The 17993-nt window shown below is 36.4% G+C and overlaps 1 long non-coding RNA gene across 1 annotated transcript; it reads right to left on the bottom strand.

Annotated features, from left to right (window-relative positions):
* Window positions 1-4716: 4716 nt before the first annotated feature.
* LOC308187982 lies at window positions 4717-16788 on the bottom strand. Its single transcript, XR_013945049.1, has 4 exons — window positions 13800-16788; window positions 6306-6445; window positions 5581-5652; window positions 4717-5261 (listed from the first exon to the last, which is right to left on the bottom strand). It is a non-coding gene; the product is annotated as an uncharacterized lncRNA (long non-coding RNA).
* Between the last annotated feature and the right edge of the window lie 1205 nt (window positions 16789-17993).

The following is a 17993-nucleotide window of genomic DNA, read 5'->3' as shown; positions in this document are numbered from 1 at the left end:
AACCTCAATACTTCACATTTCAATTTTCAATAATTTGTCACACTGTATTTTTTCCCATGAAATATTATTTCATTTCAATAGACGTAGAGAAGACTAAAAATGTATTAGGACTGATCACCGATCAAGAATTCTTTTGAACAGGGAATCCTTTATCAAATTCATTATGTGAAACTATGAATTGTAAAGCAAATTGCTCAACCATTTATCTGCGTAGACAGATTATCTCTCAGCAAGGGAGAATACATCTTTAGTATAGGCCTTAGTACTTTCAAAGTAACAGCTGATTCTACTGTTACTGCCTTGTACTGTAATTTCAGTTCTGTTTCTGAGGAACAAAGTGGAGTTATAAAACTAGTCAGAGATTTCAGTCACTTCTTACAAATGTTTCTTGAACTTGAAACTTGTAAGTACTTTACAGGTTATTAAGGAATTAACATAAAGGAAGAGTAATATATCTGGAAACAATCTATTGCTTAGAAATTACTGCAGAAAAAATAGTATGGAACTGAGGATGATCAAATAAAAAAATTCATTACTAAAAGAAGTTTAAAATTGTGACTAGTGATGAACATGTCATCATATCAAATGCAGTTCTTTGTTTATGATACTCTTCTTATTTTACTGAAATGACTAGTATTTCACACCACCATAAGCTCAACTTTGCAGTATTGTCATTAAAACACCTTCTGAAATGTAATAGGTCAACTTCTCAGGTTGCTTTGATGCAGTACAGCTAGGAAAAAAAAGGGGAAGAAAGAAGAAAGAAGAAGAAGAGATTTATTCATGTTTTCCTGAATGGTAATTCTGTAGGGAATGTAAAAATTATTTGTTTGATAACTACTCCCCACAGTCCATGTTGTCAGTCAGTAGGCTATAGCAAAGAACTGACACTACACTGGACTTCACCAACAGGGAAGTCAAATCCAAGGTAAATATTCTTTTACGGTGAACCATGACAATGAGGCCTAATCAAAAAAATGTGTATTTGCAAGCAGTTTCAGGCTCTTTTCCTTATATAATATGAGGTTCCAACTATGATTCAGCAGTTACTGAATATGGCATTTTGACCTCATGAATCACATGCCTCTTCTAAATGATATCTGTTTAAATAGTTGCTTAATCATGAAAAATAAACTACACCTTTATTTACTTTTTCTTTTTAAATTAAAAAGCAGAGTGTTGAGGCTGCGTTTATACAGTTAGATATTAAAAACACCCTGATTTATAAGTATAAACCTTCATCTGCCAAAATCCAAAATATCATACTGCTCTGGTTGAATCTTTTGTTGCCCCTATACAAGTACTTTTAATTGGCCCTCCAATTTAACATCTTTAATACAAAAATTATCATTTTTATTCTATATTGATCCATGGACTGCAGTTGCTGCTTAGAGCTGAGAAATGCCCTCTGAATGTGTTCAACCATTTCAAAAAAAAAAAAATGTTAGCATGAAAACAATAAGAACCCACTGCCAAAACCTTAAGTATCTGCTATTAACTCCTTGTCAGATTTGAAGGCACCCATTATTTTGCACACAAAAAGCTTTCCTAAAAATAAATGGGCCAAATTCACCTCAGGTGTCAGTTCACAGGCATCATCAAAGATTGATTTAATCAGTGCGCCAAATAAATCAATAGCTTTTCTAATTCGGCCAACATTTTGTGCTTCATTTCAAATACTCTGCAAGAATCAGTTATTTTACCAGTTATTAACTCTGCAGTTATTTTAACTCTAAGATTAAAAAAAATAATAATAATCTTTTCCATTTTGCTTGCACTTATTTTACAAGAAAGGAATGAGACACTGTGATAGAAGTGAATGTCTACCTATAACTTAAGATAAATATCAATTGGGAAGTTAAAAATTCGTGAACTACCAAAAACACAACATACCCCTTTATGCCTTTACACATTGTCATAAGGGCACTCAATGAAAGGATGTTTACTTGACATGTTTTTCTTATTCTTACTTATTTTCCAAAGGAAAGAAGCTGTATAAAGTAAAGTCAAAGAACTGTGCATTGGCGGAAGATGATGAGGGTGCTTATGGTCCTGAAGAAGTTCAGGCCACAGTCCTGAGCTGGCCCTCCAAACTGTTGCATCTTGTGAAGATGAATTCTTATTCTTTTAGTAGGACATGCTCTTTTTGTAGGGCAGAGATCTGTCAAGTTACAGACTGATCCTTGAATTTTGATGGGTTTTGCAAGTTGTATTTTGCAGGAAGCAATACATGATACTGAAAAGAAACATTAAAACATTCCAGATGGGTCATATTTTCATACAGTATTGAAGACTTCTTATATATGTACCTTTCATAGTTCTAAACCACACAATAAAAAAAATATGATGCTAGATATACTCCTTCATAATGGGATTGAATTTCTAAAACTATTAACGACTAGAGAAAGCATTAGTCATGGATGTGCTATGGAGTACATGTGAAAATGCTTCCAACTGTGAAAATGGAGCAGCTTTCAGCCAAAGGTAATTTCAACATTTTTTAAGCTCCCTCTGAGTCCTTCTCTTGACTCAGCCAGCATCATGTCAATGGACTCAAGTTCATCCACGGATAGTTCTTATCCAAACACTGAATAATTCTGAGGGAACAATCTCTTTTTGAGACTCAGCTAGTAAAAGATTAGTAGGGTGGGCTTAGTTTTGCTTCACTACTTCTTGTGTGTTGCATTCTAAGCAGGCTTTCATCCACTTTATTCTGTAGCCAAGGGCTCTGCCATTGCTTTCGAGTGAAATGGCATTATCTAATGTCCATCAGAAAGAAATGTTTCAAGAAATCAAGAATAATGAGAGGAAATGTCTGCCCTCTGTCCACTGACAGTTAAGGTCATATATCACTGCCAGTAAAACATTTTTGTTGCTGGGTCCTGGCCCTAATCCAGACTGTGCCAGGTCTAGAAGATTAGTTTTGATTAGATGATGTTATAGTTGGCCTTCCGTTAGTTTTCCTTCTTGCTTATCATTAACAATCAAAAATCAGAAACCATGTCACAAAAACGGTTGCCTTAAAAAAAAAATAAATCTTTAAAAGGTTTACTGTGCAATATTTTTATCTACTGCTACTTACCTTTTTGAGGTACACTTCGATAAAGCCTTCCTCAACAGTCATTAAAGCTAGAGGTTTATATTAAAAAAAAAAAAAAAAAAAAGCGAAAACACATCTGGTCACATCACTTCAGAAGCTGTTCTATAAGAAGAAAATTAACTGTCATTAGACTTGGGAAAAATTCTTGAACATTGGTGTAACAGTATGTATTTTAAACCGCTGAAGCCTCTGAAATCCTGTTTTTTGATAATTGAGGAAAGGTTATTGCAGCATTTTTGTTTGCTTATAGAAAAAAAATAATAATTTATTGCTATCAAATATCCAAATTAAGTAAACTGGATAAATATAAAAAAAATAATGGGCTTCTTGTTCCTCTCGTGGAAGTTCTTCCTTTTATAAACGTAGGCTGATATTAATTAGCTTTGTCATTTCTACATTTTACATAATCTTTATGACTCAAAACTTGAGATTAGAATGGAAATAAAATACAAAGAACTTTAAAGAGTACCCATAGATTGTGAATGTATGAAAAAGCATATAACTGTTCTGTAATTAAAGCTCTCTAGTGAACTAGAAACATGTTTCACTTATCTATGAAAGCATTCAGGACATTACTTCTTGCTGTAAAGGACATTTTCTCCCCATAATCTTTGGTTTACTTTTCCTAATGTCCAGCCTGAACCTCTCCAGGCCCAGCTTTGCGCTGTTCCCACTTGTCCTGTTATTGGCTATCAGAGAAAAGAGATTGGCACTTTCCTCTCCACTTCTCCTCAAGAGAGGAGCAATGAGGTTACCTCTCAGCCTCCTTTTCTTCAGACTAGACAAATCAAGTCTCCTCAGCCTCTCCTCGTAGGACATATCTTCCAGCCCTTTTACCAGCTTTGTTGCCCTCCTCTGGATGCTTTCAAAGACCTTAACATTGTTTTTATATGGTGGATCCCAGAACTGCACACAATATTTGATGTGAGGCTGCACCAATGTTAAATGTAGCAGGAGAATTACCTCCTTTGACCAGCTGGCTGTGCTGTGTTTAATACACCCCAAAATGCATCTTGCCATCCTGGCTGCCAGGGCACGCTGCTGGCTCATGTTGAGCCTCCTGTCAACCAACACACCCAGATTCCTTTCTGCGGAGCTGCTCTCCAGACACTCCTCTCCCAGTCTGTACCTGTGTCCAGCATTGTTCTGTCCCAGGTGCAGCACCCAGTGTTTTTCTTCACTGAACTTCATGCCATGGATGATTGCCCAATGCTCGAATGTATCTAGATCCCTCTGCAATGCCTCTCATCCTTCCATGGAGTCAACAGCACCTCCCAGTTTAGTATTATATATAGTCTGAATGGTATATATAGTGTATATTTTAAATACATTATAATTATAATACTATACTATATTATAATATTGTATGGATAGTGTATATTTTGAATTACATTTAGTTGTGTTTTTTTTTCAGATTTAGTAACTCTAGATACAGCTGAGCTTCAAATATATGATTAAGTTATTAAGGATCTAAAATACTGTAATCTAAAAGAACCTTGCTCTGGGATAGATTACAGGATGATGCAGCTCATTATGTTTGCTGGCAACACAAAGGGGAAAGTAAACTGGTGTCAGCTGCTCAAGAGACGTTTCTCTCAACAGAAGAATGGGTCCGTTTTTCCCAACCAGTGCAAACATGAGGGGACCTGTATATATAAGATTCATGCCATGAAATACCATGAACAGCTGGAATGAAAAGAATGGCTACACCATGCAGAGAAGAAAAAGGTTATGTGTCAGCAGCCATTCAAGCAACTGAAGAAACATTTTTCCAAAGGACTTTGCTAATCTTTATAAAATACCATTTTCCAAAATGAAAATATTATTTCAAAAATATTTACTGTCTGTTTCACCTAAATTTCACAAGTCATCCAGCAATTATTCCACAGAAATTTGATCATGATCCTCTGTGTAGCTGTGAAGTTTTTGATTCCACTCCAGCAACAAAACCATCACCTTTTGTAATCACTTGCTGGACTACATTTTACAGCAGAATGCTGTACATATCTAACCCCTCCCAAATCATGCTTGAAGTATGGACCCCAGGAGGGCACAGCAGGTGTTTCCAACTTTGTAGGTATAGTAGATCTTTGTTTGTTGCATACATAATATTTATTTAAAATTGTCTGAGCTTTGAGCTTCCATGTAGCTTGGGGAAATTCTGGAAAGTAAAGATATTATTAATATTAATATTAATATTAATATTAATATCAATATCAATATCAATATCAATATCAATATCAATATCAATATCAATACTAATACTAATACTAATACTAATACTAATACTAATACTAATACTAATACTAATACTAATACTAATATTAATATTAATATTAATATTATTTAAAGGAAATGTACCAAAAGGTGCAGCATGGTCAAGTAATTGCAAAGGTTTGGCACAGAAAACAGGTATCTGAAAGTCAATAAAGACCTCATTTATGTTCTGTTTGTTTATTTTCAATATATATCTCTCTCACCTTTGTCTCCATTGTGCCTCTCTTTACAGCCATTGTGGTCAATCAGTAAACCATCGTCAAGAGTCTCAGCACCTTAACATAAAGCAGTGAGTCAAGCATGTGGTTTCAGCCTTAATTCCACATTTTCTGACTCCAGCAAACTGTATCCAGTTATATCCTTAACGTAATTTCAGCACATTTTGTTGTACAGGAATATCACTTTACATTTTGCTTGTCAGTTGAGTATGGAAGAGTGGAGTAATGGTGTTTTAAAGGACTGTGAATCATGAACAAATGGTGCTGGAATATGCAAAGATTTTTCTTCAAATTTCAGTTATCAGGAACCTTTCATAACACTAACCCCACTGCAAAATGTGAATATTGCATAGATTAATCATTTTGATTATTAGGTTATACTCTTTTCTGCCTCATCAGGGTTTGATCCTGAAAATCCTGCCACTAGAGGTGCTTAACAGCAGAGCCCAGTGCCATTGCAAAAGACAAATTTTGGTTAATTTCACATCTTGTTACCTCTAGGTTTCGTAAACAAGGACATAGGCTCTTTGTAATAAAATATCATTACTGTGTTTTTCTTAAGTCAGTTTGGCAGAAATTCATTTCACTAACATTAGACATCTAGAGGTACACTAAACATGAGAGAACACTTTATCTAGGTTCCCTTGAGAGCCTGTGGAAAGTCAGGAACCTCTCAGCAGCACTTCTTCACATCTGTAGCATGTACTTACCTTGGCAAGGGATGAATCACCTGCTGGAGGTGCATGTACCTCTTGTCAGTGATTCATTTTAGCCCTGAATAGGCTGAAAAAACATCTTCAACCAGATGTTTAATTTCTGGACAAGCTGAAGTAAGTCTGATGAATCCCATCTGAAAGCACAAAGTAGTCTTTGCTGTTTATTTTGCTGTATTTTAAATCAGAGGAGAAAGAGAGTTTACTCAGTAAGACCTACTTCAGCTATTGTCCCTGGTGACTTCATTTTATGTGCATATTATATATGTGCCCACTTATGTGAATGGTACTGGTTATGAGGAAGATGATTCAGTCTCCCAGAGGATGTATATATCATACCTTTATACTGAAACCAATCTGAGATAGGACCTCAGAGCTGGCTGAGATGGTAGTAATGCCATTCAGATAAATGTTTTGTGCCATACAATCCCATAAATGTAGCTGAAATTTGTAATGATAATCAAATTAGCTTAGAATTGGTTTATTTTCTTTTGCCATATTTCATGTCTTTGATGTCAGTCCCATTCCCATACGCCATTAAACCAAAAGATTTTCTTATACATAAATGTGGAATCTTTGGTAGCTACAGTAGATGTATGTAATATTAACAGGCATCAGCAAGAAAGTATGTATAATTCCATTGTACCCAAAAGACAAGGAACAGAATTTACAGACAATAAAACTAAGTAATCTGTGTAGCAGTAATTCCCTTTCTACTTGATCTAAAATTAATATGGATGGAGGTAAAATGAAACAGAGGAAATGAGCACTTAAGAGACACACAAAAACAAGGACCCCTATTGAAACACTCTGTTGATAAAGGAACCTGAGAGCTGAACATAAGGCTCTAGACTTCACATTTAATTCATGCAAACACAAATAGGGGCGTTATTTCATCTTTATAGAATACAAAAGAAATGCAGCAATATAACCACTGTAAAGGGTTCCTAGCAAAATTCTTACTGAACCAAGTGGAAAAATCCCATTATTTGAATAGCATGTTTCTAGTGTGCCTGAATTTCATTTAATACTACTTTTGTTTTTAGTGGCCCTATGCTTTAGTTAACACACCAAGAGGCAAATTGTGGAAGAAAGAACAAAAGGATACACACAATATTTGGGTGTTTGTGCTACAAAACCATACAGAAAAGCACAGACCTATATGAAACATTCCATGCTCAAACTGAAGGATAAATGTTCATAAGCAGTGAAGAATAGAAACTTTGAGCCAGTGTCAGCTCAGTCAAGTATAAATCCCAACTGTTGATGTTGTTCTTTTTAAGTATTGGTCCTACTAAGTTTTATGAACAAGAGATTGTTAGGACAGGTCCTGATCCTCATGTCTTTGTACAATGCGGACACTAATTTTCTGAATAACCTAAATTACACTGTCACTTAAATTAGTCTTGTAAAAGATGTTCATATAGGGTAGGCTTTTGTAGTCATTTGCATGTTTAAAGACAGAAGCTAGTACTATGCTAGCACTGAATTTCAAACAGTCTTAATCAAGTTTGGTGACTAAATTTTTACCAAGTCAGAAATTTTTGAGGCCCAACCTATATGGTCTTGTTTCAAAAACTGCAGCTGTCATTCCCTCAAAGCAGTACAATAGAAATAAAATATCCTCAACATTACAGGTAAATTCTATTAGGAACTAAAATAGACTCCTGCTAAGGTAAGAACTGTGATGGCTGCTTTGAGAGATTTTTCATGAAATGGTAGAGAACGAGACCTGATGTATAACAGATGTAATTGTCAACTAAAACAATTTTTACTTTTACTTTAAAATTGCCAGATTCACAGAGGTACAAGTAAGGGCTGAGTCAGAGCCAGTGACTACAAAGATAAGTCAAAGCAAATAGAATTTGTCCTTTTCATCTTTACTGTTAGAGCATACACATGCAATGTTGTTCTTGATCAAATGTTTTTCCATCTACTTATTACTTGCATCAGGCAGTGCCTTCCAGGTTCAACTTGTACAAGTTTCAAATATTGCTGTTTGTAATGAGCCATGCTAAAATAAACAAAAATAAAAGAACAGCTTCAGAAAATATAGGCTTCCCTAGCCCACCATCCTTTTTGGATTCTTTGGCATACTCTTTAACCAGAGCATTGCTGAGAATTGTCTCAGTGCTCAGCCTGTAGCAGCCTTCAGTCCCTCAGTCAGGCAGCCTCACACACCTCCCTAGGGAGCCACGGATCTCTGTCAGTGGCAGCGTTGTCTTTCTGGCTATGGGCTCTTTCCCAGAAGTACTATCCTGTTCTTCCAGATGCTTGCATTTGAATTACCAAATTTCTCTGTTTGATGTCCTCTTGGGATTTCAGTTGATGTGAGATGGTAAGACAACAGAGAAGGTAAAAGGCTATGTATTCAAAATGCAGCTGGCAGTTAGGTCATGTTATATACAGAGTTCACACTTTTGCACAGAGTTCATAAATTCTGTAGGCGGTTGCCTCAAATCATCACAGAGAGAGACTTGCTAAAATTAAGGAATGGTGCTTAGAAAGCAACATAACTATGTTTTCTTACAGTTGAGAGCTTTTCTTTCTATGAATGTCAAGGGAGGAAGATTTTTGTTTTCTTTTGATTTTATTTTGAGGGCAGTAAGTTTCCTTAATACAAAGGAGATCTACATATTTTGGAGCCTGGTACCAATAGCAAATGGGTTCACTCTTGGTGCTGAGAGTGAGTGAAAGGCTACTTAAGTCTTCAGAGTAGAAGCTCTTAAATCACAGAATGATTGAGGTTGGAAGGGACCTCTGAAGATTATCTAGTCCAACCTCCGTGCCAAGCAGGATTACCTAGAGCACATTGTGCAGGATGGCTTTTAGGTTCTTTGGAAATAAAATCAAAAGATAAGGATTAACAATAAATAAATAAATAAATAAATACAAGAAACTAGGAGCGCCAAGTATTTAAAATCTCTTGCCTCTATAACCATAATGAGTTAACAGGTTAATTATTTTCAAGGTAGTGAAAATTGCTTTGTAATGACAGTTTGGTATATTCACCACTTATGTGGACCATTTCTCCATTTCTTCCACGCTTTATGAAGATCCTTTTTAAGTTCCTTTTCCCTTCCTCTCTGCTATCAGAATTACTGCAGATATTTCTGTTCACTCTCAAATGTATTCAGAAAAATTGGTTCTTGCAATTTGCACATTTTTATTGTCATTTCTATTCCCATAAAACTGAAACTAGACGGCTGAGACAGTGCAGGGTAGTTTCATATAATCAGTCAGAAAATCATTCAGATCATTCTCTCCAACCTTTTTTTTTTCCTTTTTATTCAGAACTATTTTGTTTCAAAAGTATCTCTTTCATATTGCTTTCTGAAATTGCTCCCTCATCCCATGTTCCAAAGAAAGAAGCAGCATCAGAGTTGTCAGATTTCTAATAAATTGTCACAGATCAGACTGAATAAAAAAGTGACAGCTCCTGTCACGTGCATATACATGTGCATATTAACCAAATGGCTAAAAAAGTAAGGATGTGGGTTCAAGGACCTGCACTGAATCTGAAGGTGTACAGATTTAGAGACTCAGGACTAGAAGACTAATTTGCATTATCAAATCCTCCCTCAATCACAGGCAACCATACAGCAGATATTCAGGCTACAAGAGCACCTTCTGCATGCAGTGCTCAAATGATATTTTGCAACATCTTTGATGATGTAAACTAATAATAGAACAAAACAACATAGTTTATGAACAATTGTATACACGGGAGGAGATCTGAAGACACTCGAGTCATCACTTACATTTCTGCAATAGCATTTCATAGAGTCATCTTGTCTCCTTCACTTATCAAATGAGACACACCAGAGAAACTTACTTTGAGCTAATCAGGCCCTTAGGCTATGTCTGTACTAGCAAATAAAGGTGCAGGCTCAGGTTGAAGCTCTGGCCTGCAGTTATCCAAAGTGCTCACTGTTGTGTGCTCCTCTGCATGGTTTTTGCCTGCATCACCTAACACTCTTCCAGAGAATGGGGAGTATGCTTGAGGAACTATGCAGAGCAGGGGATATTTCCAATATACAGTACAGAAAGGTGTCTACCTTAATTGGGTCCCTCCATCCACTACAATCCTCCAACATTATCCCATTAAGCTCTGCACTTTCAAACCTTTTACTCGCCCTTACATTGTACAGTGGGGCAGGCAAAAAATTTTCATGGTGTCAAACAACAGCTCGGCCTTCGCATTACTTCAGATACTTCAACCTGAAAAATGCTATTGTTCTTTTGTCTTAGGACCACAAAGCACTAAGTGGAGCTAAAGAAATAGCAACAGTGTGGATGCAGCTATGTCCTGACACTGGCTTAAGGGACAGAGAATGGTCTCTGGCTTTATTTTGTGGAATAATATGAAGAAATTAACACAATTTACTGTGTATTTCATCCAGTTTCAAGTATTGCTGGCTTGTCACTCAACCCTCCTCAGAAATGAGGTTTTTCCCCGTATTTTTTGAGAATGACAGCTCTGAACTTGCAGCTGAGGAGAGCAAGAAGTGGCTGCAAAGCAAAATTCAGTTGTTGCAAACCATGCTGTTGCAACACCTACATTCGAGTATCTATTTTGTAAGTTCAAAGCCAAATTCCTGGAAGCAAGACATATCTATTAGGGACACATGGTGAGTATGTTACATAAATACTACCATTACCCTTTTCTATGATAGTATTTGGACATAGTTGACACTCTGTTTTAGCATGGTTCTTATCTTCCTAATCCCACTCACTAACAAGTTATTCAGTAACTTCAACATAACACCTCTGAACTGAATCCCTGTAGCTTCATCTTAAATCTATGTAAATACAAAGCTGACACACCCATCTTTAATATTTACACTGTTACACTATCTTGTTGTTAACCTCACTGAAGAGCGTGAGGTCTGCAAAGGCTTCAATGGATTGTGGTGCTCACTGAAATATTTACACCAGCAGTGTGAGAGCCTTCCTACAGAAAAGGATCTAGCAGTCACCAACACTTCTATTGTCATGCATTATGTCAGATGTCTGAAAGTGAAGATTATGGCTCTCCGTCACCTCTGGAGCAGAGTCAGTGAGGTTCTCTCTGCAGTTCAGCAGTGGCCAGTGCACCAGCCCACCATTTGAATGACATGGAAATAGCCTTGATATATATTTCTAGGGACCATTTCTTTCACTGGTCAGATAAGGCTATAAAGGTACTTAAATGGCTTTATTCAGCACATGCTTCAGATAAACACTAGAAAACCTCACATTGCCTGTCACTGTGCTTGCATTAAGTTATTAATGGAAAACCTGGAAACCAGGAACATTGCTGCTCATTTTGTGCCATATAAGTGACACAGTTTTAATAGTTTCCTAAACATTATCTTGGATCTTAATTTTTATTGTAGGGAATTGGTAAGCTATGACTTTAATTTCAAATCCAGGCTCAATAAAATATTGTATTGTAATAGTCAGCATAACCAGAGTGGCAGGAAGGAAGGAATGAATAAAAGTAATATCAGTAGGTTTTTTAAATTAAATCACATTTTATGCTTTCCAGATGGGAGCAGGAGACTAATTCCCACCTGGTTATATTTTTTACCTATTCAATATAATTGAAAAGAGTATGAAAATAATGTGTATCTCTCCAGACACATGTGCTGAAATGCAACTCTTAGATAATTCTTACTTCTCATCAAGAAAACGACACCTTTTCTCATAGCCTTTCTGAAACATTTATAGGCTAAAGAACTGTGTATAAGTCATTGCTGAACTAGTAATTAAAGTGGGCTGAAAAATATCCATTTATATTGTAATTATAAATAAAAGATCAGCATTGTTCATATAGAGTATTCAAAACATTGTGGACTGTATTCCTCAAGAGTCAGAAAATATATGACTTGAAAACCTCTCTCATGGAAAGCTTTAGCAGTCAATTTGCCTGAAATTGAAAATTAATCATATAGACACTTAGTAAAATTTGACAAAGGTTTGGATTCATTATTTTAGTTCTGCCTTTTTTACTCCCTAGTTTAAAAAAAGAAGAAAGAAAATCTCATGAAGAGGTCAAAACTTAAAGAAAGTATGTTAGATCTCCAGATTTCTGATGTTCCCCAAGAAAGGCTGACATCCAATAATTAAAAATGTATTCCAAAGGGAGAAATTGAACAATGGTAGTGTAAGAAGTTGAGAGGCCAGTTCTGTGCAAAAGAGATTTGAAGTCTTTGTTGCCGTTTAGAGGCACCTGTTTTTTAAGCAGGCATCGAGCAAAATCCTGTTTACAGTTTCATTTTGTTGTGCCACTCCGGTGATACTTGGCAGTTTTCAGCTTTTCTAATTGGTCAGCCAAGATTTACCCCAACATGCCAGTCATGGTCTACATTCAAACACAGTTCTCAGTCAGCCCTTTGGAGGTAATGAGGCCATCAAAACACACAGCATTTGTCTGATCTCCAAGAAGCACAAGAGTCCAAGCCAGGCCATTAAACCTCAGGTATATAGGAGCCTAGGGAAGTGGAATGATGTTGAAAACTGAATTGAGCTCATGTCAGTGCAGTACACAGGAGGATACTTTATAAAAGAGGATGACAAGTACCAAGGTGTACATAAAAGAAAGGACCTCTTTGCTGCACCTGTATGAAGAAGAGAACTGACCAAGTCAAGGGTTGAGACTGTGGATTGTGACTGAAGGCAGCAACGCCTGCTGGTTCATCCCAGGTTAGATTGAGAAGAGGAAGGCTCACTTAGGTCATCCAAGGCACATTATTCTTCCCATGTCTTTTAAAAATCAGCTAAGAGTTATCTTATAGCCTTTTTTTTTTTTTCCTTGGGGACATCAGTACAAGTTAGATGTCATAACAGCAAGCATCACAACCCCAAAGCCTTTATTGTGGATCTCACTCTCTTTGATTAGGTTAACAGTGAGTGAGGAAAACTGATAATCATATACAGTGAAAAAAAAAAAATCATAACAGAAAGGAGTATGGGAAAATTAGTAAGTGAAACACATGGCTGAAATGTATATCAAAGTGAGCGACTTAAAGTAAATAATTAAAGCAATAAAATCACCAGTACTATTTTTCCATTAAAGTTCTAATTAAAGTAAAGGAATGGCTCGGGATCCTTGATCTTAAATGAAATTAATATTGGTTGCCAAGAGTTGGCTAAATGATTACTATTTATCAATGTGTCTCTACTATAAAAATCAAAGTGATGGAAAAAAATAAATCTCTGTGGGTCTGTTACTCTCCCTTTAAAATTAGTGTAGTTCCACTGGTGTGAACGAACTCTACATTATGATGTTATTAGAAGGTCTAACCCAGTATTTCAACATGTTTTCTAAGAAGTCAAATATCTGAACAACACTTAAAAAATCATGCTACAAAACAATGATGAAAACAAACATACTGTAATAAAAACATAATATACAGCAATATTTGTTTTTAAAATATAGTAAATTAGTGACAAAAATGTGAATTTCATATAGGTACTCTGATCATGGACAAAACATAACATATGTACCATTACTCATCATGTGTCACAGTAGCAGTTATTCTGTCCCTGTAAGTTTTCTGCCTTCGTAACTGTGTTACTGTTAGTTTCAAGAAAAGCCTTTAAATAGCAGCTATCTAGCTGCTATCCCATTTTACTAAGCAGCTGACTGCTAAACAAAAACTTGGTAACTCTTAAATTGACTCCACAGCAACTGATGTGAATTCAGTGAGAAAGCAAAGCCTACAGTGTTGGAGAGGGGCGGCAATAAAATGGAAATGATAGATCAGAGGAAGCTTGGCAGGGGGATAGTTAAGAGGCAGAGCCAAGCCAACCTCACAGCTTGCTGCCAAGACCAATTTCAGTGTCAGACCAACTCAGCTCTATTTATCTAACCACACCATCACAGAATAAGGGGAAAGGAAGAAATGCTGATGGAGAACAGGTGGTGGAAGAGCAGAAAAAATATTCTCAGAAATGTCATTAGGAATTTGGGCAACAGTGAACAGATCCTTGTCCTTGTTAGACTTTTCAGGAGAGAATGATTATTTTTCTAGGTGTGTTTTTCTGAGAATCATTTAAACAGTGCACAACTGAATCTCTTAAAATTTCTATGCACTGTTCTGAAGGACAGGCATTTTCTATAATTTGGCATGAGTAATATGAGCATATTTAAAGGTATCACATAGTGTTTACTTGATGAATATTGAATATCTAGAGGGTTTGCATTTTGAAATTAATCTACTCTTTTTAGTAGCTCTGGTTCTGAGTAGGCTAAGGTCTCTATTTTTTCATCTTGCAGGAAAAAAAAAAATCTTTTTCCTTATTTCTACTAAATAAAAGTAGAAAAATCCTGAAGACCATTTTTTGAACAAATCTTCCTTAATTTTAAATAATTTTGCTAATGCTAAGTCTGATGTGATGGTGTTTGCAGCACAAAGGTATTTTTAATGGTAGAGGGAAACTGGAAAAACAATTTCATGTTATTGCTAAGAAGAGCTTTGTCTTTCCTCATTCCTAGGAGATATGAGAATATTTTTCCCTCGGAATATAAACGACGATGCTTCCTGATACCTCATGCAGTAAGATGGCTGTGTGACACCCAAAATACATGTTTACAGAATGCCATCTGCATAGTAGGCTTCCCTCTTTCTAGTGCTGTGCATGTCAAGCAGGTGCCTTGCAGTCAATTAGCACCTCAGCAGCACCCAGCCCCTGGCGGGTGGGTAGGAGGGGAGGTGCTTCATGCTTCATTTGCAGTTCTTTTTGTCTTGCTGTTGAATTGAACCTCAGATACTGACAGGCATGGACCTAGCAGAACGGTTTTTGGCGTTTCCTTCCACTGAATCCCTTACACTGTTGACAGTGATTTTCAAGGATCCACCTACTAATTGTTTTTAGAGTGATATCTATTTATAATAAACACAGACAGGTATATATAGCTCTACATGCCTTTTCTTAAACTCACATTAACTCAGATGTGAAATGCCTTTTAAGATATTTCTTTTCTGATCATAAGGGAATAAGACGTTAGCAACATGTACAGAAAACTAAGCTTTGCTGTAAAACAAAAAAAAAAAAAAAAAAAGGAAGAAAAAAGGAAAACAAATCCATAGAGCAAGGGTGAAAAGAGCTGAAGCTTTATGGCAATTCAATAACATTTACTTTCCTTGGTCATCTCTCTCAAATACTATTTCATGTAAAAGATTCCTAAGCAGTTGATTGTAAAGTAAGCTTTGCCCCAGCACCATCTATGAAATGTCTCCTCTTTGTACAAGTTTCCTTGCGTTTTCATTCTTGTCGCTGTCTACTTTAACTCCAAAAAATAAAAATAAAATAAAATATAAATAAAATAAAATAAAATAAAATAAAATAAAATAAAATAAAATAAAATAGGATCCAGTTTGAGGATGAACCATTAATAAGCATAAATAATTCTGCTTGGGAGAGCCAAAGACCAGGGGGAATGTCCACTTAATAACCAAATAACATGTACAGTGCCTATATAGAAACATAGTAAAACATAATTTCCTAAGTTCTGAGCACAAGTACAAAATTCTAGCCATTCCTACTTTAATTAGGAACATATATCTCAAATGTATCTGTTATGATGTGCTCTCAGTTCTCTAACCAAGGCTTCTGCAGAGTCTTTGGCTGTGATAAGCTGCCTTAGATGGGTGTGCAGTCGATAAAGCAATGGCAAGGAGAATGGATATGTTCAAGCTGTAGTTCAACAGTACAATATGTCCTGTATAAAATGTCTTTATTCTGGATTAAAATCACCTCAATAACATATTAAACTCATTCTCATGACTCAAGTTTATTCAAATATTTTTGTAAGTTTAGTATACCATAATGCTTCCTGTGAGGTCAGTTATTGCTATATATGTTTATATATATGTTTATATATATTTATGCTATAAATTTAGGCCCAAACAGATATAATTTGTCCTCCTGCATCTGTCATAGACAACCTGCTACCTCCTTTTTCCTGCTGCACTTCTGCCCTTTTTGATTTTCTTCCTTTCCATTTCCCTTCTCTCCCCTGCTACTTCACTTACCCTGTTTCCAGTGCTCAGCAGACCCTTCCTTGATCCAACTCAACACATTTTAAAATATCTGTTCTTCTGAGGGAAGGAGGGTAGCGGAATTCATGTTAAATTCTTGCTATATTAACAAGTTGATTAAAATAATAGAAACTGCAGCAAAATGTAGGCTAGAATACACCTCTGGAGGTCATTATTCCAAACCTCCTCTTAGAGCTGGATATCTTTGGAATTAGATCTTACTGCATAGGACTGTGCTCATTTGGGTTTTGAATACATCCAAAGGTGGAGATACCATAGCTTCTCTAGGAACTGATCCAGTGTTTGACCGCCTTCACAGTGACATTTTTTTTCTTTATGTCCATTTAGAATTTCTCCCAGTGCAGCTTGTTACCATTGCATCGTTTCCATTCAGCATGAACTTCAAAGACGACACTGGCTCTATCTTCCCTATAATACCCCTTTACACTAAGGAGGCATGTGCCTGACAAAGGTAAGGAGCACAAAGCCCTGGGTGGAGCAGGGATACGGGATGAGGAAACATGTCTTTTCCCTTCCAGCCACACCTCACCTGACAGATTGATTCCATTAGCTGATTTCCAATTACATAGAAAGGGTGATTTATAATGAAAGAAAGAACAGTGTTGTAATAACTGAAGTCTTTATTGTGGGAGCTGAACTGGAAATCACCAAAATTAAAAACAGGATCCTCAACTTTGTAAGTGAGAGCCTGTAGCATAATGGAGAACAGAGATGAGATCTCTGAAATGGCATCTACCTGCACTAGTACTTCTGCAAGGTGTGCCCTGTACAAAACTAGCCAGATGTAGCAGGGTGGGTTGCAAAACTATTTAATTGCATCCATTAGCATAAGCAATAACCCTAAGGAACTTGAATTGTTTTCTGTGTCAAGTTTAGTTTGATCATTACTGGTTTGACGATCTGTGCACAGCTCTTAAATTCTGTGTAGGTGTACTTTAATAGATACTCAGAGGCACTTGTACTCAAGGTACTTGACTCTTATATGGGAAAACTGTGCAATTTAGGCATCTACAAAGTTTTGAGTTACATAGGTAGATATTACGAAGAAGTTCAACTAAAGGGCTACAGTCAAGATCTGTAGTTGATTTCCGCCATCAGAGATTGAGGGATTTGGAAGGAGACAGGAGCACTGTTTGATAACAAAAGGCTGTGTAATGCTCTTGCTGGAAAAGCTCAGGATTTTTATTTTTTTTCCCAGCAAATGCATTAAATGTAGCAATAACATTAAATATTGTCCAGTATATGTGCACTTTTAAAAGAAATGGGGGGTGACCTGGCAGTTGAAAGGGGACAAAAGCCTCACTTGGTCACTCCTGTTCAGGAAGAAATGATCTTAACACAATGGAATATGATCCGTGCTCTACAGATGTCCTTCCTTTAGCTGGCACAGGAACAACATTGTCTAGAAACTCCAGGCTGTCTCAGACTGATTCATATGGACCATTTCAATTCCTCTGTATGCTACAACAACACTGTAATTTAGTTTATAAAATAGGTCTAGGAACAGGAAAGCTGAATTTGCCCCAGTGGATCAGCCCTGACATCTGTCTGATCAAGAATCCTATTCCTGACAGTCACCAATATCAGGCATGTCAGAGGAAAGTAAGATTGACAAAGGAGGTCAGTTCATGTGATC

Source organism: Anser brachyrhynchus, assembly GCF_964034855.1.
Source record: "Anser brachyrhynchus genome assembly, chromosome: 1".
NCBI lineage: Eukaryota > Metazoa > Chordata > Aves > Anseriformes > Anatidae > Anser > Anser brachyrhynchus.
Note: the sequence above shows the minus strand (reverse complement) of the source record. Positions and strands in the feature narration are given on the sequence as shown.